This window comes from Mesoplodon bidens, assembly GCF_964165515.1.
Source record: "Mesoplodon bidens genome assembly, chromosome: 5".
NCBI lineage: Eukaryota > Metazoa > Chordata > Mammalia > Artiodactyla > Ziphiidae > Mesoplodon > Mesoplodon bidens.
This window is the reverse complement of record NC_138161.1, coordinates 13,733,276-13,754,605: the sequence shown is the minus strand read 5'-3', so window position 1 is coordinate 13,754,605 and position 21,330 is coordinate 13,733,276.

The following is a 21,330-nucleotide window of genomic DNA, read 5'->3' as shown; positions in this document are numbered from 1 at the left end:
CTAGGTGTGGGGCTGAATTAAAAATAAATAGAAGTTCAACTCATGCCCTGAAGGAGCTTTTAATTTCTGAGGGACAGAGAACATTCCCACTGAACAGAAACACACTCATAATGAAACATTTCGTGTGGGGTTTAGAGACCAGCAGCCTAATTTATTTTGTGGAGAGTGACATATTTTGTAATTCAGGGACCACAAAATAATGTGATAAGCCAGGACTAGCCTGTAGCCTCTTGACTCCACACCCAGTACTTTTCCCATCAGATCAGCCGTCCACTGACCCCAACGAGCACAACTGCAGTGCTAAGTTGTGCACTAAATGCCTCGGAAGTTTTAAGCAAATGAAAAAATATCAGATCCTGGTATCAGGAAGAGCATTTCAAATGCATCTTGGAGGAGGGAAGAGTCAGGGAGAAAAGGAGCAAGGAGAGCAGTTTTATGGCTGGTTATCCTCTTGCTCTAAGAGTTTGCTGTGTTGAGTAGCACAGAAAGTAAGGAGCTTCTTTCAGGCCAAGGGAGGGGGATTGGCAAGGCGGGGGAGGAGGATGAAGGGGGTGAGGGGGGCGTGAGAGGAAGGAGAGATGCTCCCCTGGCGGAGTGTGGGTGGGGCGGGGTAAAGTCACTGAGAGTGAGCCTGGCAGAAGCTGAGTTTGCCAGAACGCCCATCACGTTCCATAGCTTGTTTCACTGCCAATTATTTCTTGGTATGGTTAGAAGAGATTTAAAGTTTTCTCCTGGGGACACTGAAAAGTCTATACGTATTATTCCATAAAGTCCAGGGCAATTGCATGGATTCATTTTTAAGGACAAGTGTGTGAGTATGTGTGTGAATGAGTGTGTGTATACCAGGGAGCGTGTGTGAGGAGTAGGTGCGTGTGCATGGGTATGTGAGTGAATAGTGCATGTGAGTGTCTGTCAGTGTATGCGAGTGTGCGAGAAAGTGTACGTGAGTGTGCACATGAAAGAGAGTGTGGGTTGGTGTGACCACATGAGTGTGTGCGAATGTGTGTGAGAGTGAGTGTATGTGTCTGCACGTTGGCCCTAGAGGTCACTGTTTTTGTTTCCTGTTGCTGCTGCAACAAGAGGACACATATTTAGTGGCTTGAAACAACACAGATTTATTATTTTATATTTCTGAAGGTCAGGGGTCCAAAATGGGTCTCACTGGGTTGAAATCAAGTTGTCAGCGGGGCTGCCTTCCTTCTGGAGACTGTAGGGGAGAACTTGTTCCTTGCCTTTTCCAGGCTCCAGGGGCTGCCCATGTTTCTTGGTTCGTGGCCCTTCTTCCATCTCCAAAGCCAGCAATGGCAGAAAGAGTCCTTCTCACATCGAGTATTCTGACCTGTTCTTCTGCCCTGCTTCCACATTTAAGGATCCTGGGGATTACATTGGGCCCACCTGGATAATTCAGTGTAATTTACCTACGGTCAGCTGATTAGCAATCTTAATTCTATCTGCAACTCAATACCTTCTTGCCATGTAACCTAACCTATTCACAGGTTCCAGGGATTAAGAGGGGGCATGATTTAGCCTACCACAGTCACTATCATAATCACTAGAAGAGCTTCCATAAAGCAGAAATGTCTCTTTCCCCTTTCTCCAAATGTTGACTTGCCTTGGACGGGCAGCAGGCAGTGCGCTGGAGAAGCCGGTGTACGTAGCAAAAGTGATTCCGCCCCACCTCTATTGAGATCCACTGGATGAAATGTTATCCTGAAGTAGTGTCTGTCTTTTCCCAAATAGCTCTTCAGGACTTTTGTGATGACCTCTCTAAACCCTTCATTTTTATTCATGAGAAAACAAAAAGCCAGGCTGTCTCCAAGGTTTCCCAGCTGTTGGGGCAGAGCTGGATCTCTAAGAAGAGCCTCAGAACTCCATCCACTTCCCTTCCTACTGTTATGCTCATCAGTGTTCCACGATTATTGCCCTGCCTTTTTTAACCAAAAGGGATGGTGTTTAATTCTCTTGACTAACAAAGTAGATCTGTCTGTGTGTATGTGTCTTAAAAGCAATTACAATAATTGGACAAGATGCTTACATGGGTTTGCTGCATTTGCTGCCTGAGGCACCTAATGAGGTGGGGAGGTGAAAGTCTATATAAACGTGCCTGGCGTTCAATCCGGAGTACCATGGTATGAAGAAGATGCAGACAAATTGGCAGAGGTTCCAGAAGAGATCAGCTAACATGATGAAAAGAGAGAAGATTGAAGGAGCTAAGCAGGGAATGCTTCACTAAGCAGTTAGCTGGCTGGAAGAAAGCCGGCTCCAAGACTTCTATGAATATTTTCAAGCTATGATAAAGAGGAGACATAATGACTTTAGTATTTTGGTAGATCTAAGAAAATGCACTGTGTGTAGACACAAAGGAAAAAAAAAACTACTTGTGCCAACATGCAGTTGATCTCTGCTTGTAGGCATTCTTTTTTTTTTCCACTTTGGCTGATTATTAGGTTGACCAGTTGTCCCACTTTTTCTGGGACTGAGGATTTTCCTGGGATGCAAGACTGTCAGTGCTAAAACAGGTACTGTCCAAGGCAAACCAAAACAGTTTGCCTCAAAACTGACTGCACTGCTTGTCTCATTGCATGTGAGGGTCATGATCTAGGCCTAACCTCTCTGTCCACTTGGAGACACTGGGATACCAGAGGTAACCAGAAATCCTGTTTGTATGAGGATTCCAAATCTCCTTGGAGAAATGAGAAAGACATCCCTAGGACTCATGGTAGAGCCTCAGCATACCTGTTTGAGATATTTGGTTCAAATCAGGGAGGCAAAGCCTGCCCACCTTGTCTGCGATCAGTAGATACCTGGGTATTTCAAGAAGGTGGAGAAAATGGTTTGAGATTGCCTGGGTTGTCCTGTGGTTCCTGGTCAGGTGTAGTGACCAATACGTTTGATGTAGTATTTGTTGGTGTCCCTCAAATCAACTCTAGTCTAATCTGAAAGATTGAGCCTACTTTTTGGGGCCCTGGAAATTTATAACCACCGAGGAAGGAGAGTGTCAGTGTTGAGGGCCCTGCAGAAGCAGTGGGACAAGTGTTGGGACTCTGGCTCTGGTATCAGGAGGATGGCTAATCACTTTTCAGTAGCAAAAACTGCAGCCATCAAGCCAGGCTGTCAGATAAAGGAAAAACAAATACAAAAACATCAAATGAGAAAGAATGTGAAGTTCCCCCCAAAAGGGAAGACATTTAGTGGAAACTTAGAAACACAGTAATAAGACCTTGTGAGCCTTCCTTCAAACCAAATACAATCTCTGTTTTTACCCAAGTTGTTAGAGTCTAAAAGTCCTGTTTTACTCACAGACTTAGAGAAAGAACTTATGGTTACCAGGCTGGAAGGGTTGGGGGGGAGGCATAGATCGGGAGTTTGGGACTGTACACACTGCTATATTTAAAATAGGTAACCAACAAGGACCTACTCTATAGCACAGGGAAGTCTGCTCAATATTCTGTAAAAACCTAAATGGGAAAAGAATTTGCAAAAGAATAGATACATGTATATGTATAACTGAATCACTTTACTGTACACCTGAAACTAATACAACATTGTTAATCAACTACACTCCAATATAACATAAAAATTTTTAAAGAAATGCAAAAAAAAAAAGCCTGCTTTTCCAGAACAGAGAGACTGGGCCCTGCTGCCCTGGAGTTGGATGAACCCCTGGAAACATTAGGCAAAGGTACATAGCAGAGGCAAGAATCAGGATCCAGACAGGTTGCTGAAAGGTGAAAACAGAAAGAAGGGAGAAGAATTTAGTTCAAAGTAGCCTCATCTGAATAGCAGAACTGAGGTGTGGGTCAGGTTATGAAGGGGTATTTAATTACCCTTCTTGCATATTCGGAATCAGTCAGTATTCTTAGTTGTATGCAAGACAAAAATGACTGGCTGATATAAGTAGAAAAGGAATTTCCTACAAGAATAATAGGTATTTATTGGAAGCTTCTGGAGGGCTGAAGACCTAGGCTTGGAACTAGAAAGCAAAGGAAAAAAAATGTCTACAACTACACCACAGAGAGGACAGTGATGCCACAGCCTGCCCCAGATGCCTTATGTTCCATTGCTGACCCAAGAACCTCATGCCTCTAATCACCATCCCTCTGCCATTTTTCCTGCTACCGTGCCTCCGCCTCAATCCTCCTGCCGCTGTAACACACACATACACAGAATTCTCTGCCATTCTGGCTTCGTATCAGCACGTATTCCTCATCTGCTGTCCATGTGGATGTGTCTGATGCCAGGAATCTGGGTCCAAGGAGGCTGGGGAAGAAAACATCTGCCATTTCCAGCATCTATCAGGGGTGGTTGCCTTTGTATTCCTTGGAGACTCTGTGTGGGGAATGAGAAGCTGGGCAGTCAATTGTCCTTTAGTGTGTACCCCTTCGGCAGCCCAATAACATATACTCTTATCCCTATACTTATACTTCCCACCGAACAACCATCAGCCATCATTCATTGAAAATATACTCTCACCTCCTAAACATAGGTGACTCAAAGTCTCATTGCTTCTGAGTCCAGCTTGGAGTTCAGGAACTCTGGGCCATGACCATTTCTCATCTGTTCCATAATGATTTCATTTTGATATTTTGTAATCTCTGGGAACATTTGTAAGGGTAATAACCATCATCTGATATAAAATAGTGGGAGAAAGGAGAAGAAAGTTAGTTAAAATACCAACATATATATTTTAGTGAGGAAGAAAATTAAGGAGCTCATTTCTGTATTTGGTCAAGAGGATTAAGTTGATAAATATATCTCCCCTCCACTACCACCACGTTTCTTTTGAACTCAGACAGCATCTCACCTGGTCAGGGTTCTGTACCTGATGAGATGATACAAACTTTCATTCTGAGTTCTGAAATCTTGGTGGTCTTGCCTGAAGTGGGTTTCTATAGCCCTTGATTGGTTTTTACCATTGGGCACAGTAATATTAAGAGATAGCCCAATGATCCATGGGTTCCATCCATCTCCAATTGCCTTCAGTTTGTAGCAGCAGCCCTGTTTCCCTGTTGATAGTCAAGAGCAATCAAATGCAACCAACAACACATCTTTTTTTTTTTTGGTCTGTTTGCAAAGCTATTTCTGGGTGAATGTGTACAATGTAGGATCAGGGAATTATAAATGCAGCCGCCCTTTAACCTTTCTTTCCCTGTAATGTGTGTTCCTTAGATAGACGCAATTTGATGGTGGACGGTGATGCTGACCAAAGAATGGCAGGTGCAGAAAACAAGTCTAAATCCAGAATGTGTTTATATCCATGAGGACAAATGCTGATGCCTCATGATAGAAGGGATTGAATTCAGTCCATCTGCCACCAGGTAGCAGGCTGGTCCATCCAGGGAAGACAGTGTTAGGGGATAAAGGATGGCTCATGCCATTTGCAAGTTGGACCTCAGTGCTGGAGGGAGGGAGGTTAGCCTCAGTGAAATCTGTGTCTTCGAGTCCATCAGTAGGTTCCACTCTCACCTCCATGGCCTCTTTGCTCATGAGTCCATTGAACCACCACTGGGGTGGCTGGGGAGGAGACTGACCAATAGCTACAGGAGTGGGCATCTTGTCCATTGGTTTATTGAGTATCTTTCCCATTGTGGAGTGAGAGTCTTTTAGTGAGTTTGCACTTGAGGCACTCTCCTAGAAGCCCATCCACATACCTTCTCAAACCCTGTTACTAGTTCTCCAATATTGTTCCTTCCAAGTTCATGACCAACCATTCAAACATTAGCTGCAGCCCACAGCCCAAGAATCCTAAGCCATCTTAGAAGAACACATATTTCATGAAGCCAAGGATGTCATCTGTTTTATTTGCCATGGCTCCACATTAATAAATGAATGCCTAAATGAAGGGTTGCTTTTTAAATCTTAAACTAATATTGTAATCATGTTCCATTATCAATAGAAAGCAATCCGTTTTAATGGCTAGGTAAGGTTTCATCCAGTAAATGTAATATTACGTTTCTAATGAGCTGGGGTTTGAGAGAGAGCCTGTTGGACAATGAGAAGACCCACGTCACTTCTTGAATCTTCTGCAGTCTTCCCAATCTGTCTGAAAGTACGGTATTCCCTGCTTGCCTCTTGCCATAAGTTTTGATTGTCGCAGAAACCAATGTGATCTGAAATCTGAAGAAGCAAAAGTTAATTACATGCAATGGATCAGGGCACTGAAAACTCATTCTTCTGTGGTAGGAGCAGAAATTCAATCAACGATTTTTTTTTTGTTTGTTTGCTTATTTGTTTTTGACACTCACTAGGCCCCAAGAAAGAAGCACAGCACAGATACAAATACATTAACAACATGTTGGGTTCAAAATCTTCACCTGTGTTATCTCATGAGTTTTCACAATAACCCCATGAAGTGTTATCAGCAAGGTAGAGAGAAGGTGAAGAACTTGTCCCAGGTTTCACATTGCTGATGTAACACTAGGATCATACAAGGCAGTCTGAATCTCTGATGTCATTCTAGATGTGGTCTCAAATGACTTTTTAAAAAAAAATGGATTATAGTTGATTTACAATGTTGTGCTAGTTTCAGCTTCAAATGATTTTAATCAGATGCATTCTTGGCAAAGGAGGACATGAATAAAGAACATCAAGAAGTAGGTGGATATTTTGCTCTTAAAATGGTGGCAGGATGTGTACCTCCTGCTGGGAATCACAGCAACCCCTAGCTATTTAGAAGGGGTTGAAAGACTTTAAATGATTTGTTTGGGAGAAGAACTCCTTGGCAAACTGGAAATTGGAGAAGTTCTACCTGACTTCTTTCTCTCTCTCGGGCCTCAGTTGACCAAGTCTCCTTATCTTGTCAGGAGAGAGGAAAGTCTCATGACAAACCTTCACCTGACTCCCCAGCTTAATGGACACTCTCCAGTGCCTCCAAAACACATGATAACAGGTACCCATGGTAAGTTGAATCGCAGAGCTAATTGACCACTTTCTCACCCACTTGCGGATTTAGCTGCTGTGTTTTCCAAGTCAGGTGTTAGCCCCCAAATATCTGTATGCTGGTTTTACTTATTACTATAACTAATAAATTAAATATTATGTGAACTTTAAAAAAAAAACAAATTGAACACCAACAACATACCAGGCTTTGTTCTTCAGGCTTGGAATAAATCGATGAACAAAGAAACTAGGATTTCTTTTTTCATGTAACTTACCTTCTATGCAAAAAAATAATCTACGTCATAGAGTTGTATCTATGTGAACTATGTTAAATGCTTCTGTGAGACTCAACACATGTGAGTTGCTCAAAATGTTTGCTTAATTTGGTGTGGTTAAGACAACTGTAAAAAGATTTGGAAAAATATTGCCAAGATCTAGAAGGATTCCACACAGAGAGCCCTTCACAAGTGTCTTTAAGTTCTCGTTCTATTTTAAAGTAGTCAAAACTAGAAATACATGGATGTGATTTATACAAGAAAAACAATGAAGACATACAATCAGCAAACCTATACCCAAGAAAGACTTTGGTCATTCCTCAAGAGGTAGGTGGAGCAATGGACATTTACGTGTTTTAAGTTACAAGGAAGTGTTTAAGATAAGTATGGTAAGTATGTATCTTTTTATTTTTTTAAATGGATTTTCACTGTAAGTGGTCCTTTTGATTGGCAACCAACAACTAGTCCCCAGCTGGGTCTGATGAAAGGGTTTCTACTCTATTTTTCAAGGACCAGTTGAATCAGAATCATCAAGGGAGCTGCAGTCCAAAGTCAGAAGTTCTGAGGACGGGCTGGAGGAACCTGCATTTAAACAACCCCAGTTGGGACCAACTGAGAAGAGTTGGCCTCTCAGGGCTCTTCGACTAATCAGGGCAAAATCCGTAGGTCCTTGTTTGTCTGGACCTTCAATCTTGAGGATTGGAGCTCAAGACATCACTTGATGGGAAGCCTCCATCCTGCCTTTACAGGTGAAACCATTGGGGGGGGTGTCTTATTTTGTATTGTGTCATAGCAGAGACCTGGTATTTAAAGAAATGAAGTCAACATACAAGTCTTGGTGCCCAAATTAGGTATACCAAGGAGATTAAGAAAGGACACTTGACTTGAGCAGTTGGGACAAACTCAGCATGTGAATCAGTAGGTTATATTACTAGACAGCATACAGTGTAATTAATAGCGAAATCACATGCTACCGATCCTGTAGGGTGATGAGAGTCTCAGGGTGACCAGCCAGGACTAAGGGGTTTCCTGGGACACGGGACTTGGGATGTTAAAACTGAGACAGTCCTGGACAAAACAGGACAGTTGGTCACTCCAGAGAAGGATTGATTTTAGAGCAAGCCTAGCTGGGGAAGGCTTTGTGGAGGAGGGAAACAACTGAGTGGCCATCAGAGTCTAGAAGAACGTACAGCAGCCAAGAGCTAGGAGAGAAGAGGGAGAATTCTAATTCGAATGCATGAGCGGCTTCACAGATCCCCCAGGTCTATCAGTTTAGATCCAGGTATTTTAAACCCAGTGTGTTTTTAGTGATTACTTGGCATATTGCTACAAGAAGTGTGACAGAGCTAAGTGGTTCTGCAAGCTCGAGTGGTAACAATTCACATGTGCGCCCACCTCTGAGAGCAGGCAGATTAGCTCATGTTTGCAGAAGCCTCGGAGAGCATGCAGCACAGCCTGAAAGCCAGGTATCATTAGCCAGTGAGCTCTACCTTTAAAAATGTACGTTTCTGCTCTTCCATCCTTATTTCTTCTCGATTCCTTTGAAATAGCTGAATTCCTGCAGATTCCAGCATGAGCCTCTCAGTGGACTAGAACAAGCCACAGGTGCCTGACTTGTGTGTGAAAGGGATTATATACAAACAGCCCAGGCCCAGGCTGCGTTACTGGTGGGCTACAGGGCCCGTTTCTTTTTCTTTTTCTTTTATTGTTACATTAAAAAAATTGATTGGAGTATAGTTGATCTACAACGTTGTGTTAGTTTCAGGCGTACAGCAAAGTGAATCAGTTATACATATACATAGATCCACTCTTTGTTTAGATTCTTCTTCCATATAGACTATTACAGAGTATTGCGTAGAGTTCCCCGTGCTATACAGTAGGTTTTTATTTTGATCTATTTTATATAAAGTAATGTGTATTATGTCAATCCCAATCTCCCAATTTATCCCTCCCCCCTTTTCCCTGGATAAATATGTTTGTTTTCTACATCTGCGACTCTGCTTCTGTTTTGTAAATTAAGTTCATTTGTCCCCTGTTTTTAGATTCCACATGAGTGATATGACATGATATTTGTCCTTCTCTGTCTGACTTACCACGGGGACAGTTTCTCTCTGTGCTGCCGGATTCCTGTTGGAGAGCTCTTGCATCGCTCCTCCCCCTGCCTCTCCTCTGGTTGGCCTATTCATAGATATCCTTTACATCTCCCATACATGGTTTATATACCATACGTGTAACATCATAGGCCACAGGACATTCTAACAATAGATGACATATGTCTTGTAAGGAGAGATGGAGCTGATGTGACCGTACAGCTCAAACACTGAAGAACAGCCCACGAGCTCCCCTGAGCGCAGGTCGATCGCTAATGCCTCTGGGATGGGGCGGAAGTGGGAAAGGCTTCAGCACAGATGTGCCCCCCGACCCCTCTCCAGAGCAGCTGCTAAAGGGGAGGGGGGAGGTGAGGCCCCACTTCCTGAGCTTGCTTCCTATTCCCGGGCAGCTTAAAGCTGAGCCAAGCCAAACAGCGCTGTAGAAGCATGTCAGTATGGAGATGTGTTTGTGTTGTGTGTGTGAGTGTGTGTGTTGTCTGAATGTGTTTAAGTGTGTATGTCGCCTGTGTGTATATATGCACGGGGTGTATGTATACGTATATATTTGTGAGTTTGTATGTTGTGTATATGTGTGTATATATACATGTGTATGCATATGTGTACACGATTGTGTAGGTACGTATGTGTTTGGGGAATGGGTGCATATGTGTGTATGTTGTGTGTGTGTATGTACGTCGTATGGGTATGCTGTGTGTGTGTGTATGTGTATGTTGTGTGTGTATGTTGTGTGTGTTGTGTGTGTATGTTGTGTGTGTATGTTGTGCGTGTATGTGCATGCCAGTATGCACATAGCCTTCTTGAAAGAGCCCTGAGAGTTGATGGTTATACTCTGGACCTCGGGTGGTGAACAAGCTTGCCAGCCCCCAAATGTGGGTGCAGAGACATTTCCCTGCTCCTTGTTTTGGTGAGAGGGTGGGTGACAGCGCTGGGGGACGGGGGGAAAGGAGGCGGTGAGCAGAAGCAGAGCCCAGGCTGGGAGCGGGGCCTGTCTCCAGGCCTGGGTTTGCCTCTTGTCATCGCCTCTCCCCTGGTCACAGTGCGAGGCAGAGGGGATCATAGCCGGGTTTCGCCACTAACAATAACCCGTCTTAGACCTCCTGCCAATCTGTGGAACTTCTGGAAGCAGTTCACTCAGCCATCGTTGCTAAGCAGTAGAATAGGAATTGTGCTTTGAGGTCCCACACTTGGCTAGGATTTTGTGAATAAAAAAGCACAGGTGTTGGCAAGTCAGCCCTGGCTGGGTCACGCTCACATTTATGATCCTGCCCAGTTCCAGAGCTTGTTTGGATAATTCCATTCTTGGCTAGCTCACCAGACAGGGTGAACAGAGTGAGGCGTCAGCAAACTGATTTTTTGCTAGACTTTACAGAGCCCGGAAGTCAAGGCTACTCTTGCAGGATTGCTGTTAACGAGTCTTGAAAAATCAATATGGTGGTAGGATGTACACTAGCCATTTCCTACTTGACAGTGGAGGGAGGGATGGAGTCTTACGAAACAGAGCAAAGGTTTAAAAACCTAGAGAGATGGGCTGGTAGGTTAGAGAAGCCAGGAACATGGGCGCCACTCACTGTCATGAGCCCCCGAGTCTGAATACCAAGACTCCTTGGGATCACAGATTCTTGGGGTTTCTTTCCTGGCATCTTGAACAAGTGAGTGCAAGCAGTCCCTTTGCCTGTGTGTGCTTTTTTCCCCCAGCGGTGGCACCCACATAGGTTATTGCACAACTGGCCAGTCATCCAACGTGGCCTTAAGAAAAGGAAGCGATGTGTAAATAGGGGTTGGGAGCTATTCAAAGGTGACATCATCCTCCTCCCTCATATTAGGTCTTTAAACAGCCACATCAAACACCTGAATGGCCCATGACCATGTCTGCATGATCACACCTTTGAAGCCACTTCTTCAGATGAGAAAGTGCCTGCCACCTTCAGATGGGGCTTCAGACGAGTTGGTCCCTGGCCATTGGTTTTCCTGTGCTGTAGATGTGGTGGGTTCCCTTGATCTTCAAGGTGACACCTTAGTGTTGATAACCATCTGACTATCTTCTTTTCTTCTCTCTGCCTTTCATTTCTTTCTTTCACCATTTTTTAAAACTTTTTTTGTTTAAAATTTTTTTTTAATTTTTATATAATTTTTAAAGGTTCTGTTCCATTTACAGTTATATCTTTCACCAGCATTGAGAGAAAATCTGAGTGCCTTTTTTTTTTTTTTTTTTTTTTTTTCTTTGCGGTACGTGGGCCTCTCACTGCCGTGGCCTCTCCCGTTGCGGAGCACAGGCTCCGGACGCGCAGGCTCAGCGGCCATGGCTCACGGGCCCAGCCGCTCTGCGGCATGCGGGATCCTCCCAGACCGGGGCACGAACCCGCGTCCCCTGCATCGGCAGGCGGACTCCCAACCACTGCGCCACCAGGGAAGCCCTGAGTGCCTTTTTAAAAAAAATTATGTTTTACTCTTATTGCAGTTACCCAAATCCATTCCATATTTTTCCAACACATTTTAATGGTAGGAACTTCACATTTTGGTCTTCCTTATAAGCATTACTTACTTATAGATCAGAGCTGCCAGATAGAATTTTCTGCAATGACGGAAGTATTCTATAACTGCCCTCTCCAATACAGTAGCCACTACAGGTGGCTCTTGAGCACTCAAAGGTGATTAGAGGGACTGAAAAATGGCATTGTCACTTTTCGTTCATTTCAACTAATGTCAGTTTAAATAGCGGCATGTGGCTAGTGGCTCCAGTATTGAACCGTGCCATGGTAGACCATGGGTGTATCTCCTCCCCCTCTATGCCCTCCAAATCTCAATTCAGTGGAGTTTTTCCCCGTAGGTGATCCAGGCACACTTCATCACTCCCCTCTAGGCTCCTTGACACCAGAGGAAGTAAGCAAACACTCAGCTTACTGTCCTGCAATTTCTCTGCAAGCTCTCAGACTTCTTCACATGGCAAGTTGTAAGGTAGGTTGGGAAAGGCTTATTGAAATGTGAGTAATACAGGAGAGAAAATTTCGGTTCTTCGCCCAGAACTTTCTTTGTTGACACAACAGGTTTGTCTGCCTATGTGTAGAAGGAGACAATGGCCAGCTCTGAAATGAAGTTCCAGAATACCAGGTGGGTTATATTTCTATGCCAGTTTCATGTACGTTTAAACTAATGTAAGTTATTAGAGAGACTTATGCATGCTTGATGGTGCAATATTACAAACGTTTTAGGAGAAAGCCTGTGGGAATTACAATTACATAACGAGAAAAGAATTTGAAGAGTCCTGGGTTTGCACAGAGGAAAGCAGCTCAGGCTGGGTTCAAGCTTCCGACTGAGGCACCATCTATCCTGGACAGAATACTCTAACTGTAATCGGGTGATATTGGCAAAGACCTGTGAGGGAGGTGACTGGGAAGCGTCCATTTACACAAACAGGCTCCTGGCAAAAGAAAGGCACAAGGAATTTTCAGGGTGGAAAAACAAAATGCATACTTTTTGGTAAAAGTCAAATGCAATTATTAAGCCCCGAAAAGAGAAAGTGGGTAGAAAGGAGGTACAGCTCAGACAATGCTATACACAAGCAAAAGCTCTAAGGACCCAAGAGAGCTCATCGGTGTCAGGAAAACAAGATAGATGGGTATTGCCTGAGACTGAGTGTCAGACAGTGACCACGTAAGGAAACAATTTCCAGGTCTGGGGAGGAGCCCTTGGTTAAAATAGTGGGAGGTACAGCCCTGCATTATTCTGCCACCCAGCTGTTTAGTCAGCTTGGGCTGCCATACCAGAATACTATAGACTAGATGGCTTACATGACAGAAATGAACTTTTCTCACAGTTCTGGAGGCGGGATGCTAGCCAGTTCGGTTGCTGGTGAGAGCTGTTTTCCTGGCTGGTAGGTGGCTGATTTCTTGCTGTGTCCTCTCATGGCAAGGTGGGGTGAGGGAAGGAGAGAGAGAAGGGAGGGAGCAGGGTGGGGGTGTGGGGAGACAGGGGAGGGAAAGAGGGAGGAGGGAGACAGAGAGAGAGAGAGAGAGAGAGAAGCACTCCGTTGTCTCTTCTTTTCAGGGCACTAATCTCATCATGAGGGTCTCACCCTCATGACCTCATGACCCAAAAGCCCCATCTCCAAATACCATTACATTGGAAATTAGGGCTTCAACCTATGAATTTGGAGGGGAAGACAAATATTAAGTACATAACATCAGTCAGTCAACAAATATTTATTAAGCACCTACTATGTGCTATAGTTGTGCTGATGAGTAAAACACTGTCTCTGCCTCAAGGAACTCAGTGCAAACAATAGACAAACTGCTAGGAGTGCAGAGAGGATGGGGGACAAACTCTACCTGGGAGAAGATATCACGGGAAAGTGACGTTTGAGCCAGTCTTGAAGGATGAGGGAGGCACAGAGGGGGTGATCCCAGACAGAGGTGATTGAAGTGCCAAGTCAGGGAGGTGGTCAAGGCACAGTGTGTGCTGAGGTCTGTGTTGATGTGCTGGGTTATGCTATTGGGGATGGTGACATGGACCAGGAGAGGTGAGCAGGAGATGACATCAGTGGGCTTGGAGGAAGGGCTAGGTGTGCCGTACTAAGGACTTTGAACCTGATCCCAAAGGAAACAGGGAAGCTGAGAGCTGTAGAAGGGTTTTATTTAACTTATTTATTTATTTGGCCACACTGCGCAGCTTGTGGGATCTTAGTTCCCTGACCAGGGATCGAACCCCGGCCCCTGGCAGTGAGAGTGCAGAGTCCTAAACACTGGACTGCCAGGGAATTCCCTCTAGAAGGGTTTTAAACAGGAGAATGTACAGCTCTATGCGTAGGAAGCTAATGGGCATTGTATTAGTTTGTTGCCATAACAAAATATCACAGACTGTGTGGCTGAAACAACAGACATTTATTTTCTCATAGTCCTGGAGGCTCGAAGTCTGAGATCAAGGTATTGGCAGGGTTGGTTTCTTCTGAGGCCTCTCCCCTTGGCTGGTAGATGGCCACCTTCTCTCCCGCTGTCTTCACACGACCTTCTCTCCATGTGTGCGTCTGTGTCCAGATTCCCTCCTCTTATAAGAAGACCAGTCATCCTGGATTAGGGTCCCCCTAAAGACTTTATTTTAACTTATATACTCTTTAAAGACCGTATCTCCAAATATGGTTACATTCTGAGGTACTGGGGGTTAGGGCTTCTACATGTGAATTTCTGGGGGGACACAACTAAGTCCATAGCAGGCATATGGGTGAGAAGACTGGTAGGTAGTGAAATGAACCACTTATAAAGCTCTTTTGTACAAGTCCTCTTGGTGGATGATGGTGAAGACCTGACTGGGGGCCATGGCGGGGATGGAGAGGAGGTGGTGGATTGGGAAGGTACTCGTGAGGTGGGTTCAATAGCAATAACGGGGGAGGGGAGAGGTAGGTCAAAATCCTGGGCCATTTCTACAGTGGACCTTTTGAGAAGAGGCTGATGGCTGAAACCAAGGCAGGGAATTTAGTAGAAGGGACAAGTTTGGAGCCCTTAACTCAGAATTCCTACCTAGCGTCAAACAAATGAACGTAACCCCGTCAGTTTAGGATGTAACGGAGACGCTGATTGCAAAGTGATGAGATCCAGTTCTCAGTATAGCACCCTGGATTTGTTGCTTAGCTAGGAGTTGGACACTTTTTGCTGTCTTATCCCAGAACTCTTCATCCTGCTAATAAATTCTGCTTCTCCGTATGTCCAAGACCTTGAGCGTGTACCTTGACCAGGTCTAAACAAATGGACCAATATGTTTCCTAATATGCCAAAGAAGTGGTGGGTGACAGGTCTGATTTTTGGGAACAGAGTTACCTAGAAAGATCACTGGAGGGGCCTAGGTGCTGTGAGAGTGCTCCTTTGTTTCCTCTTAAAACCTCATTGTTTCTTTCTTTCTATTTTTTTTTTGGCCGCACCGCGCTGCATGCGGGATCTTAGTTCCCCGACCAGAGATCAAACCCAGGCCCTTGGCAGTGAGAACTTGGAGTCCTAACCACTAGACCACCAGGGAATTCCCTCATTATTTCTATTTTCTGCATTCTCAGCATTGTAAGGTCAATCTGTATGACATTACTTACATTATAGACTTGTTTTTGACTCAATGCCGGAGGCAACCGGACGGGGCAGATGTCTGATTTCATTGAAAAATAGCTTCCAAGCCTGAGTAACTTCTAAAACGAAACTTCTAAAGCCTCCCTCTCGAGGTATCACCCCAGAATTGGACTCTTCTGGTTTTCTTCTTCCATGCTCCTTCATGCTGCAGGCTCACTGCCACAGGGATTTTCCTCTAAAATACTTCCCAGCACCTTGAGCATGGCACCGCCAAGCACCAGGTAAGAGGGGAGAAGGCAGTGGAGACGAGAATGGCAGAGTGCCTGCTTCCAGGAGCGTACAGTCTCACGAGGGGATAAGACAAGTACAGGACTTAAAATGGGACTCTTTGTCTCAGTTTTTTTTTTTTTTTTTTTTTTTTTGCGGTACGCGGGCCTCTCACTGTTGTGGCCTCTCCCGTTGCAGAGCACAGGCTCCGGATGCGCCGGCTCAGCGGCCATGGCTCACGGGCCCAGCCGCTCTGTGGCATGTGGGATCTTCCCGGACCGGGGCACGAAACCGTGTCCCCTGCATCGGCAGGCGGACTCTCAACCACTGCGCCACCAGGGAAGCCCCTTGTCTCAGTTTTGACCGAGGCCCCAAGTCAGTAGGTGGAAGAGCAGTCACATTCCATGGTGAGGTATGTGGTTTCCCAGGCAGGACTGCAAAGGAGGTCATTGGAAACCAGCTCCAAGGCCTCCAGCTGATCACCTATAGCTGCAGCCTATACAATACACCCAAGAGGCTGAGAGAAGGGCTGGAGATTAGTGGAGGGTTGCTTTGAAGAGAAATAGGCAGTGTGCAATACGCTTTACCTGTCCATGGAGCAGGGGTGGGGTCCTACCTTCTTTCTTCAGTCTGTGAGGGTAGCTTCAAGTGATGCCTTTTGGAGATGACATTCAGTGCCCCAGGCACTTAGGTAACTCAGGGGCCAGAGTCGGATCCGGGACTGTGGATGCTCACAGGCAGGGGGCTGGCTGAGGCCATGGAGAAGAAGGCTGTGTGTCGGCACTTCCGATGACCACAGGCCAAAGATGCAAGTTCAATGCAGAGCAGGAGTGAGCCACGTGAGAGAGAGCCCTGTGAGATTGTCCTGGAGAATTCTAAGAGCAGAAGGAAGCGAGAGGTATTGCTAGGTGACCAGGGACCAAGGGAGGGCTCTTAGGTGACCAGCTAGATGGGATGCTCCTGCCTGAGTCAAGGGCATGACAGGTGGAAAATATCCCCAGTTTCTAGGGGAGGCGGGAGCAGGAGGGATGCTCAGAGAAAGAGTTGGCTTCACACACGAGCTTCGGCTGATGGATATTTATCTCTGTCCCTCTTGATTCTAACCATGGAGAGGTCAGAAAGTGCAGACAAGGTGAGGGAAGGAGAGACGAAACCAACCACATGCTTCCAGGTGGAAGGAGACCTCAACTGACCTAGGGAGGAGTTTTAACTTTAAAATGGAGATTTGACTATTATATGGGTTGGACGTTGGGAATGCCAGTGGGAACGTGAGCAGGAAGCCATGGGGCCGACCTGAGATTTCATTTGGGAGCGGGGGACGATCCAGCCCCTGTGGCGCTGCTCTGTGAACAGGTCAGACAAGCCCTTTCAGGGGAAAGAAAACCTCACTCCTGATTGTACCTAGTGAGTCTCTCTCACTGGAGTCCTAGTTATATGCACGCATGATGATGATCTAAGACAGAATGACAGGCATGTCCCTCGCTCTCTGAGCACATACCCACTGGACACCTGTTATGTGCCAGGCTCAGAGCTGGCTCTAGGGACCAACAGAGAACAGAACCAAGCAAGGCCCTCAGCCTCCCCAAAGCTGACAGGCTAGTGGGGAGACCCTGGACCCCCCCAAACTGACACGCAGCATATTTTGAGAATTTAACGAGGGAAGCATCACACAGGGTGGCATGGGAAGGAAAAACGGCTTTGGGAATTCCCTGGCAGTCCAGTGGTTAGGATTCCGGGCTTTCACTTCTGAGGGCGTGGTTTCAATCCCTGGTCGGGGAACTAAGATTCTGCCAAAAAAAAAAGGAAAAGAGGAATGGCTTCACGGAAAAGAGATGACTGGGGTTGGGTCCTGCAGAAACTGACAGCCCTGGCTGCGCAGCAGTGGGCGGGCAGGCTCTCCAGACAGAATGAAGATGTGTGCCACACGCGAAGGGAGAAGAACAGTCTGGGTGAATGAGGGCACAGAGTGTGCAAAGGGCCAAATGAGCGTGATTCCATTCATATGAAATAGAATGGAATAGGCAGGGGCTTCCCTGGTGGCGCAGTGGTTGAGAATCTGCCTGCCAATGCAGGGGACACAGGTTCGAGCCCTGGTCTGGGAAGATCCCACATGCCGCAGAGCAACTGGGCCCGTGAGCCACAGCTGCTGAGCCTGCGCGTCTGGAGCCTGTGCTCCGCAACAAGAGAGGCCGCGGCAGTGAGAGGCCTGCGCACCGCGATGAGGAGTGGCCCCCGCTTGCCGCAACTAGAGAAAGCCCTCGCACAGAAACGAAGACCCAACACAGCCAAAAATAAATAAATAAAATAATAATAATAATAATAAAAGAATGGAATAGGCAGGTCTATATAGAGAGAAAGTTGATTACTGGTTGCCCAGGGTTGCGGGGCAGGGCTTCTTTTTGGGATGATAAAGTTTTCTAAAATTAGACTGAGATGATGGTTAGCTTAAATATACTAAATGTACTAACACCATTGAACTGTACACTTTAAATGGGTGAATTGCATGGTGTATGAATCATATCTCAAAAAACCATTACAAAGTCACAGCACAATAAATATAGAATGATACAATCTGTAGAAAATTCAGAACCTGGTGACATTAAACAGCATGCCATTTAGAAATAGGTGGCAGGGAATTCCCTGGGGGTCCAGTGGTTAGGACTCCCCACTTTCACTGCCGAGGGCCCGAGTTCAATCCCTGGTTGGGGAACAAAGATCCCGCAAGCTGCGTGGTGTGGCCCCCAAAATAAATAAATAAATTAAAATAAATCTAAGTCACAACTACATTATTTTAAAAAAAAGGAATAGGTGGCAAAACTGTAAATAAATCAAGGGAATCGTTCTGCAGATGTCAGGGGAGTGTCAGCTCTTGGAGTCAGGAGAATAGCTGAGGGGGGCAGGGAGTGGGGAGCAGAGAGATGAGTGGCCATCTAACAAACTCCACATACCCGTCGAGTCTTACCGTGAGTGGTGGTTTCACAGGTGTGGTCCTTAAAGGAACAATTTGTACATCTCTTATGAACACTCTCGAATGTATGACCTGTTTCAGAACAAAGAAAGAAAAAAGGGGAGGGGGAGGCCAAAGAAAGCCGGACTGAAACGCACTTGAGGACTCACTGTGCAGGGTCCAGAGCGCCAGGTGAGACGTCTGCACCTAACGGAAACACCGGGGAGCCAGTGAAGGTGTCTGAGCCAAGGGGATGACAGCGGTGGTTTAGGAAGGGGTCCAGGCTCTGTAGGCAGGATGGATGAGAGTAGGGAGGGGCTTGAGATGCGGAGCCTTGGAGGAGTGACAGCAAGGTCTGAGCTTGCGCAGTGGGGCAGTGGGGCAGTGGAGGGGCGGTGCCGTGGGAAGGGTGTGAGGACCACCACCACGTGGACACCAGAGGATGAAAGATGCCTGGGAGGATGGGCGGCGGCGCAGCCCGTGGGCAGAGATCGTGGGGGAGAAGGGGCTGGAAGAAAGAGAAGATGAACAGTTTAACTTTGCACGTGCACATAGGAGTATGAAAAAAATACTTTCTTACAAAACGAGGCATCTCGGGAGACTGCAACTATAACTCTTGGCACGTTGTAGGTTCCTGGGTAATTATGGGGTCTTCCTGAGTTCTGAGGGCTTGGTTCATCGAGGAACATGCCCCTCTTTGTAGTTCCGTCCTGCGCGGTATAGTGGTCTGAGCTGCAGCCCTGGTTTCCACAACTTCCCCAGATGCAGAACTTCTCAGGGATGGGGGCAGGGGTGAGGGGGGAGTGGGGGGGAGGTGGAGGGGTGAGGGGGGTGTAGCCTGGGCCTTGGAGGTACAGATTTGAGAGGATGCTTTCTTGCTCTCCAAAAATTCTCCCTGAGCTCTCAGACGTTCCAACTTCCCGTCGCCCTGGGAACCTTACCTGGCGTGGCTTGTGAGAGGAGCAGTGGTGAAGCCCCCAGGAGGAAGAGACTCCTGGGCCAGGGCATGAAAGATGAATGGGTGGGGGAAGCAGGTGTGCAGGTGAGTGACAGGGTCAGTGGAGCCACAAGCATGACAGCTGAGTCCCAAAGGTAGGCAAAGGCCAGATGGTTTAAACAGGTTGGACTTGATTTGATCCTTTTCCATAAGGCTGACTGAAACGACTGAAGGTTTTGAAGCAGGGCAGTGATAGGACTGGTTTCTACCTGTGTCTAATGAGCATTTACTACATGCCAGGAGTCGTTCAGATTTTTCATATACGTTGTCTCATGTAATCTTTTCAGTGGTTCTGTGGAGGTATGTATGATTCATCCATCCAACCATTTATTTTAAAACCGAAGACAGCTTTGGGCCAGTCACTCTATTCATATTCTTTGGATAGATGTGGAAACTGAAGTGTCCTCACTCCTGGAAGGTCAAAACAATTTCTAAAGGCTGAAACTAGAAAGAGGTTTGGCTGGGATTCAAACCCAGGAAATCAGACTCTTCCACTGGGCCAGAGACATTGGTCAGTTGAGCCCTCCTCTCAGGGTGGGGCTGAGGTCCTGGGTGGCTCCTAAAGGCAGCAAGGTCAGCTGGGGTCTTGAGGTATGAACTGATCCTGACTAAGAGGAGGGGGTCGGTGAAGCCACTACAGGTGAGGTGAACAGGATGAAAGGCACATGTGTAGATGAACTTGGCAGACCTGGTTACCTGCCATTTCTCTGCTTTCTTTCTCTGATTTTTTTTTTTTTTTTTGAGAGGGTGAGGAGGCAGCAACGTGCCCAGCTCTTAGGGATGAATTGTGACTGGTTTTAAGCGAATCATGGCTAAGCTAATCCTGTTTGCTATGTACTCACTTTTGCTGTAGCCAGTGAGGGGTCATGTGACCAAGTTGCTTAGTGAGACAAAGGGGAAGTCTGTTGAAGGCTTGTGAAAAGTATTTTGATTCCCTTGATGGAAGGCAGGAACATCAGCCCTCTCTTTCTGGCTGCCTCACTGCATCCTGACTTCGAAGGCAGCCATGAATCCAGGAGCTGTGGCAGCCATCTTGTGACCATGAAGCAACAGACACAAAGACAAAAAGCCAACAAATGGAGGGTGGCAGAGTAGAAAGTGCTGGGTTCTTCATGAGCTAAACTAATGCAAGGCCTTCCCTCTGGACTTCTTAATACGTGAAAAAAGCAACCCCCTAGGAGTTTATATTTTTTCATTACCTCTAGCTGACCATGTGCTAATTGCTATAATAAGCACAGTGAGGAGAAAAAAGGAGGGAGAGGCGAACTTATTTGGAGTGTAGGGTGTTGTGTTGGGCACCAGTGGGAACGTTGCTTTGTTTTCTAATTTTTTTATGTGTTGTAACTCTTGAAGACAGAGTCATATTTTCTTTTCTGTTTCTTCCCTTCCCGCAGGAACTTTCCTACCCCCTGCCCACTTTCCTTTAGCCCACATTAAGCCCACGAGCTTCATTACTACTGGTTTGGAATAAAGAAATTTTTCCTTTGTTGATTCTCATTGTACCTTTGTCAAGCTATCAAAAATATTCCAGGGCAGAGGGCAGAGACCTAAACTCTTTCATGGTGCTCCCAGAGGCCTTTTACAGATGCTTTGCTTATCATTTTGTTTCGTGCCCAGAGGGAGTCTGGTAATTTAGAAACTTAAAGAAAAAAGACCTCAAGCAGGAAAAGCCATAAAAGAATTTGGAGGGGGGAGGAGGGCAGTTGTTAAAATAAAATTAGAAAGACAATGGAAGAAAGCTAAAGAAAAGATGAAAGAGAGAAGCCTTTGTAGCACTATGGCTTTTCAAGGCCCTCACCAGTTTTTCTCA